Source organism: Myotis davidii, unplaced genomic scaffold (assembly GCF_000327345.1).
Source record: "Myotis davidii unplaced genomic scaffold, ASM32734v1 scaffold135, whole genome shotgun sequence".
NCBI lineage: Eukaryota > Metazoa > Chordata > Mammalia > Chiroptera > Vespertilionidae > Myotis > Myotis davidii.
In genome coordinates this window covers 5,914,136-5,922,336 of record NW_006289813.1, presented here as the reverse complement: position 1 = coordinate 5,922,336, position 8,201 = coordinate 5,914,136, and the positions used below count along the sequence as shown (strand labels likewise).

Sequence of the window (8,201 nt, the reverse complement as noted above, 5' to 3'; positions counted from 1 at the left end):
TTCTATTTTATGATTAGTTATTGTTGTTGGTCTCTTAGTGTGCCTAATTTATAAATTAAACTTTATTATAGGTATGTATGTATGTACAGGAAAAAAACATAATATATTTAAGGTTTGGGTCTATCTGTGATTTCAGGCACCCACTGGGGGTCTTGGAATGTATCCCCAAAGGATAAGGGGAACTACTGTATAAAGAAGTTTAAAGAATGAATCTTTGTTTAAAAGCTATAGAAAATTAGTTGGGGGACAATAATTTTAAATTACTAAAGTTTAATACAGTAAATCAAATTGGTATTAATATTTGTGAGTATGTGATTGTGAAACAATGGACTTAATGACTAGCCGTCTTTGTAAGACTATTGGTAATAGAATCAATTATGGTTCATTATTAACTATATTAACAGAAAATTAGCCTTTGCTAGCTTCTAAAAACATGAGGTTGTTATAATAGACTGTGGTCCCTTATCAACATATGAAAAACTTGAAGGCATATAAACCACCTCTCTTTCCAGAACTAAAGTAGATTAGATGATCAATTAATGACTAAAATGTTATTATGTCTCTTTTAAATATTTCTTGTCAAAGACTTAAATATTCCTGATTCAACTTGTGTTTCTATTTGAGCAATATAATTTGATCATAATTGGTTTCGTTTTGATTGTCTTTACATTTTGAGTACTTATTATCTTTTCTCTGATCCACTGGGAATGCCAAGTACCTTTTTTTTTTTTTTTTTTTTTTTGCTATTTAGCAAGTCAGTGAGGAGCTTCCCACTGAGTGCCTTAATTATTGTTAATTGAATATTGTAAATGGTTTTTCAGGATAACCATCTTGGCAATTCACCTAGCATTTTCCTCACTTAGCAAAGTTAAAAGCACCAAGAATCCCTTCTACCCTTTTCTATACAGTCATCAAATCAAATACTGGCAGTAACTGATTCCTATTAAAACTAGTCTCTTCTTTTTTAAATGTCACATCACATGCATACTTCATATGGCACTTGGAACATGGTGGCTGCTCAATGAATATTAAATGACAGCTGTCCTTTGAAGTAGAATGATTCCCAGTTCCAGTCTAAGAGAGAACATCCGATTTTGCTTCCAGAGCTCCCACAGTGCAACTCCTCTAGCATGGCAGGCCCAGTACTCTAGGGTAGAGCTCTTCCATTGTCATGCACCAGCACCAAGCTTTCTAGGACTATTTGCTATTCTCTAATCAAAAGAAGAAAAAATAGTAAATAAAGAGCCCTAGAAGACCTGAGATTGTTAGAAGTGCTACAGGCAGAAAAACTGGAGAGTAAGAAAATCACTGAGCCAGCCTTCCTATATATTTCTTGCTTTATATTTCTTGCCTTACGCACAATAAAAAAGAAATGAGAAATGTATGATCTTTTTTTTAAGCTTTCAAACTATGTCTCCAATTTTAAGGGGACTGGGGCTAAGGCTTCAAAGGAATGAAGTTGTATTGGAGGTTGGTTGCAGCTACATAAAATCTTGCCTTCTTAATTATTTCTCTTGCTTAATCAAGGAAATCTCAACCATTGTTATGAAATCAGGACCAGAAGAAACCTTAAGACATAATCTAGAACAGTGGTTCTCAACCTTCCTAATGCCGAGACCCTTTAATACAGTTTCTCATGTTGTGGTGACCCCCAATTATAAAATTATTTTCGTTGCTACTTCACAACTGTAATGTTGCTACTGTTATGAATCGTCATGTAAATATCTGATATGCAGGATGTATTTAGGCGACCCCTGTGAAAGGGTCGTTCGACCCCCAAAGGGGTCTCAACCCACAGGTTGAGAACCGCTGATCTCGAGCCTCCTTTCTCACCAAGGTGACCCATCAATTATTTTTGGTGGCTGACTGGTCAAGTTTATAATTGTCTTTATATGAAAAAAAATCTTCTTAGAAAATTGTGGCTTGGTTTATCAACTCTTAGCAGTCCATTTCTGAGCTCTGAGGAAGCTTGCCTTCTTCTGAGCTATCCGATCTTTTTTCTGGGAAAGAGATATTTGGGGATGGTTCCACCTCTTGTTTTTAACTTCTATCTTAGGGCTCTTATAGACTAAATTCTCTCATATAGCAGCATGAGCTTTCTTGTACATCTCCTTCATCATGTCTAGAGTTACATTGTTCTTTATATATTGAGGGAATTGTGTCTTGTGTTATCTTGTTCCAGTAGCTAATGCACATGATCTGCAATGTTCTGACCCATGATGTACTTCTGCCTTGAATTCCTTGCTTTTTTAATCTCACAAGAGAATAGTTTGGTACTGTGAAGGGTAGACAAGACTCTGCCCACAGCTCCCTTCAGGACCCCAAAAGCTTTACTTCCAGTAGTAGTTCTGGCAAACTCTGCAACCAAATAGCAGGTAAAGGCACTGGGTTGACTCAGTGCTTTCCACATTGTATTCATCTTCAGTCACCTCCACTTGGCTTTCATTCACCTTGTCCATGCCAGATCTGTTTAGGAGCCTGCGGGCCAGCAGCAGGCCAGCACAATGTGCTGCAGCATAATTTGTCAGGCCAACCTGCACCCCATACTTTGGGCCCATGAGCATAAGCTACACAAACTATTTTACCTCCTTCTATACGGGCATGAGGAATCTGACAAATGCTATTTTTGTTGGTTACACAAACTATCATCCTGTATTTGGGTGTGTTGTATGTATTTTTACCCTGCATTACCATGCGTTTCTGGGCATAATAATCAATTTTACCCTCTCGTTGTTTTCTACATTTTACTTGGTATCTCTTGAAGTAGGCCTTATTCTTGACAACTTTAACAACACCATCCTGTGGAAGAGAGACCCATGTCCATGGCTAGCTATAGACTTACAGGGCCAGCATAGCTCTGGGGTGGGGGAGCAAGGTGGTCCTGAAATTACTTTTTAAAAAAGAAGATAATCTGTTTATTGAGAGGTATGGGCTTCCACATGCTTGGCTAGTAACATTTTCTGCCACAATTTCCCCCTGGCATCTAGCCACTTGCTATTAAGTTTGGCACAGGTTTCAGATTTAGAGACAAATTCAAGGCCCACCTTTAGGAGTTTTCCAGTGTTGAATGTTATACACTACATGGTGATTTGCCTGCGTTTTTCAACTATTTGATCCTTGTATATTGGATATAGTTTGTAAGACACCTCAAATATGTGATGATATAGGCCAGAATGAGTAAATGATTGAATAAATAAAATAATAAGGCATGTCCTCAAGCTACAGTTTAAGAACACTTTGGCTAGTTCTGAAGAACAGCTGGTTATCATTACATTTTAAGAGAGACAACAGAGTCTGGCCATGCTTCCGCCCTTTCTGATGAGAAATACCCTGATCACATCCTTTTTCCTCCCACCCCTCATTTGCTCTAAGGAATTGACCAGTGGCAGGCATCTGACCGTTGCACTGGCCAGATAATGGCCTATAATCTGACCTGGCACCAACAGGTGATCTGAGCCAATCAGATTTAGACTCCTGAGAAATTAAAGTGCAGCTAGAATGTGCTAGTTAGTGTGAGGAAGCTGAAACTGAAGAATGTTGATTAGAGAGGAGCCTAAGAGACCATAATGCCGAGCTAGGTTTGAGGGAGCAGAAACTATGCTGAAGTCAAGAAACTGGGCAGGAGAGAGAAGAGAATGAGTCAGGATGGCCCACAGACACAGCTGGGAGAACAGCTGGACCCAGAGCTGCTGCTCTTCCTAGAAGTTTCCGCGTCTGCTTCCAGTCCACATGCATTCTCCTGGTAAACCTCCCGATTTCCAAGAAAACTTGACTGAGCCTTTGTTGTTTACAGCCAAGAGTCTCGACATGTGTCAAAGCATTTCTTTTCTTCCTGTTTTCACTCAGTTACAAAGTTTATACTTGATTACTTTGAGCTTTTCCATTTTCCCAGTAAGATTTAAAAATTATTGTCTCATAGAAAGATCTCTGAGAGAAAAACTTTAACAGAAACCAAACAGAAAGAGATAATTAGACCCATTTACTTATCTTCAAATAAATACTGTGTTTAAAAATCCTAAATATTTATGGAAGAAGATTCCCTAACTTCCTCCAATGGCCTGCTCGATTTTCTCATAAATAGTAGACAGAACTCATCTGCCAAGAGGCCCCACTATCTGATATTTGCACATACTGGGGTTTTCTACTCTTTTTCTTGTTGCTCTGGGTAGAATATCTGACTTTTTGACTTGACTTCTCTCATACATGCCCCTGGGCTCCTCTTCACCCATTCTTGGGTGAGTTGTTTCCTTCCCTATGGCCCAGTTCCCTATACCAGAGGCCTATTTGGGGTGAACGGGAGTGGTCCATCAGAAGCTGAACCTTTTTAAACTTTAAACATAGTCAGACTTATATATTGTGCTATAGAAAGATCCAGAACTTTTTGTCACTCCATCTCCGACAAGAGAAGACTGGTGATTGGCTTGATGGAAATGTAGATCCCATAGCAGTTCTGCCATGTTAGTCATTGTCCTTCATTTATCAGTCACCTTTAAGAAATATGCAGATACTTAAGCCACTAGAAATATGTAATACTCCTCATTTTCATTCCTTTTGTGTTATTTGGCCCAAATACCTACTACATAGGGCCTATATTTAAATAATTCATGAATTTTTGGATGTCTAGTTTCTTTTGGGGTCATCTTAAGGACAACATTGACTGTACAGAAAATCATACAAGTTGTGTGCATAATCCAATTTGCTCATCAGCTGAACATATCAGAAGGACTTTTCAACCTGAGTATGCATGGATGCTGGATATTCCAAGAAGGATAATTCTGAGCCACAGTCTGATACATGTTTCTATGGTTGATTCCCAGTTAATGGTGGCTGGATTTGCCACATTATCTTTCATTGCAGGGCCTGCTCATTCTTAACTTTATGCACTTTTAACACCTCTTCTATTGATAAGCTTGCGTTGTAAACATGTCACCTACTTCCTATGGGAAAACCTTAGCTGCTTAATGGTGCTCATGCATAGACACTCCCCCACCCCTTCCCAGACATTCATGCTCTGTGTCCCATGATGTTCTTGTTCTGTGAGCTGAATGTCCTTCTTGCCTTGTCAAGCTCCCAAGGCCCAGACTAAGTCCCCCTTTTCTCTGAATTCTTCTGACTTTTCCAGTTCTGTCTGGTCCCCAGTTCTTCTGAACCTTTACAGCCGTAGCCATTCATACCAACTTAACTTTTAGTGTAAATTGTAACGGATTGCTTCCTGCTATTCAGGTCAGCCCCTGAACCAAATCACCAACTTTGAAATGGAACTAGGATCATGACCTTTACTATGACTTTGTGCTGCATGCATCTTGCCTGAGCATTCATCCTGATACACAAAAAAATGTTTTGGCTGATCCACTTCAACTCTATTTCCTTTGCACGTGGAAAAGCAATATGAAGCGCAGTCACCACCACTTCTTCTGCAGGAAAAGCTAGAGGGGCACAAACGTTTGAATTATTCTGGAAAAGGACTTTTATTTTCCCAGGAATTGCCATTGCAGAAGAGCTGGCTGAAGAGAGAGGACAGCCTCCCAGTTCTTCATAAACTTGCTTCATTAAGTTGTCCTAAGAGGATGCTCAGGTGTTCTGACATGCCCATATTGAAGTATGAAATCCCATTCAAAAGTGAAGCCTAAATGATAGTTTCAGTTATCCTTCTGAGCGTGGACAATTAAGCACTCACCATAGTAGAATTAGCCATTGTCAATACCATGGTGTCATCACTACTCCCCTCTTCCCTACATCACAGGGAGAAAATAGATGCCCCAATTAAAAAGTGATCTATAAATATTTGAGTTGAACTGTTACTAGAAGACCTTCTTATTCTCACTTTTTACATATTCTGGGTGTCCAAGATACAAAATTACTTTTACCATGCGCTTCAATGGCTCCATGATTTTTGACAATTAACGTTACTCTGGCATTTGCTCACAATCAGTAGGTTTGAGCTTGGAAAGCAAGTCCTATAAATCCTGGCTAATTTCCCCTAAGCCCCAGGACTGGAAATTAGGTTGCTGCCACCAGGGTTTTCACATGACTCAACTCCCCTCCAAGCTCTGCTGAAGCAAAGCATTTGGCACACAAGCCAGTCCATTGCTTCAAATATGAGTATGAATGTGAACGGGCTTTGTAAGTGTCCCCTTCCCAGTGGGGACTTGGGTCTAATAGCCGTGATCAGAGAATAAAATAGATCATTGCTGTCACTGAGACTCGTTGGACAAAGAGCATCCCAAAGCTTCAGCTTCTCACAGGGGAAAGAGAGACAGACAGTACCCTTCTATATTACTGCCTCTAGTCCACCTGGGGGTCCTGGAGGCAGCACAGAGGGCCTGGAAAAGCCACCTAAACCAGCTGCAGGATGAGCAGAAGCAGAGCAGGGGGAAGGAGGGGCAGAGAAGTAGCCACATTCAAGTAGGGAGCAGAGCAAATGTGAAAGACCCAGAGGTGGGAAGCACAAGATCTGAACTGGGTTGGCCATGGCAGCTGTGCTCTGGGGAAATCTCTTTTGAAGGCCTGTAGCACCGCTGGCCCTGGGGCACAGCTGCCATTGTTCAGAGAGTACAATTCAGAATGGATTGTTTCCCACCAAACATCTGAAACAGAAAAAATACGATGAACTTAAAAATTGGAATCAGAAGTCTTGAATTCATGTTCAATGCAGTGAGGTGCTGAAGCTGACTCATGAGAGCCAATATTTCTCTCTCTCTCTCTTCCCGACTCCATGTTCAGAGAGTCAGGTTGATGCCTTGAAACTGGCCATTACTGGAATGTTAATACCACAGAAATTGGCAAATTAAAAGTCAGTGTTGTAGGAGCCCCCTTCCCACCCCTCCGCAGAAAGTCACCACTACACATCTGCCACATCGGTCATTTGAACCTGGGTACATTTTGTAACTTCTCCAAATCTTGAATGATACCTACTTCACAGGGGTATTGATGTAAATGTGACAATTAACTTGGAAGTTCTCTGTAAATTCAAAAGTTTCTACAAGTGAGTGATTCATTATTTGAAGTAAAATGTTAAGTACAAAGTTTTAACATTTATTAAAATTAAAGCATATTATGACTAACCTTTTTAGCTTAAAATATGATATAGGACAAGATTTCAGAAAGTGCAACATATAGAAAGCTGCATATTAGACTCAGTTAAAACTATTATGTGCAGGTTACAAAACTCTTACTCAAATTAGCTTCAACAATGAAGTAAGTTCATTGTCACCTAGACTAAAAAGGCCAAAGAGAGGGCCGCTTAATTCAGCTAGCTCAATCCAGAGACAAGGTTTAACCAGCAGCTCACACGATGTCATCATAGAGCAGGATGACCATATGTCCCTGTTTACCCAGGAGAGTCCAGTTTATTCATCCTGTCTGGTTTGGCATTCATCTTGCCTCATTTCATTCTCAAAGTTTTCCTAGTTTACAAGATGAATGATATGTTTACTTAACCAAGGTTTGCTCTCTCTGCTCAGTTTCTGTGTTGTAGGATTCACCCTCTGGTATCACATGATACATTTCCCCCCACCCACCCACCCATTGCCTGTAGCTCCAGCTTCTTCCATGTGGGCAGCAAATTACCTATAGCAGCTGCAGACCTCACACCCTGACACCCCTTGATTTAGTGGGACAGAAAATCACTTCCAACAGCACCTAGACAAGTGCCGGGACTCACTGTTTCTCCCTGGTCTGATTTAGGTCACGTGGCCATTCCTGAGCATCCACTTAGGAGCATGGGTTTGCTGATGGACTTAGCCAGTCATGTTCACACCTAGAGTAAGAATAAGATAATTCCACACAAATCATGCAACCAAGAATGAGGATGGGTGAATTCTCCCAAGGAACAACAGTAGCTGTGGGCAGCAGAAGAGGTGAGTGGATACTGGAGAGGTAATTAATACCAAGCCAAAAACGATTTTGTCCATTTCCCAGTCAGGTTCGTTGCAGAACCGTAAAAGCACTGGAGCAGGGATCAGCTGACCCAGTTTTTAGCTTTTCCACTAAGTAGCGTTGGGATGGTGGGCCAGCCTGCGCGTGTCTTCGACCTCAGTTTCCTGTTATTGTTAGGTAAAGTGCGAAGGTAGGACTAGAGCACTTCAAAGATTCTGTTTCACTCTATGTGTTTAAGTTATGGCTATATTTTCTCATCAGTCTTCAGAGTTATCAGTTCCAGGTTTATTTCCTTAGCTGATTTTTCTCACTGGAGTTCCATA

The 8,201-nt window shown here is 40.5% G+C and overlaps 1 pseudogene; it reads right to left on the bottom strand.

Moving 5' to 3' along the window:
• Positions 1 to 1,927: 1,927 nt before the first annotated feature.
• On the bottom strand, positions 1,928 to 5,707 carry LOC102757904 (annotated as a pseudogene).
• Between the last annotated feature and the right edge of the window lie 2,494 nt (positions 5,708 to 8,201).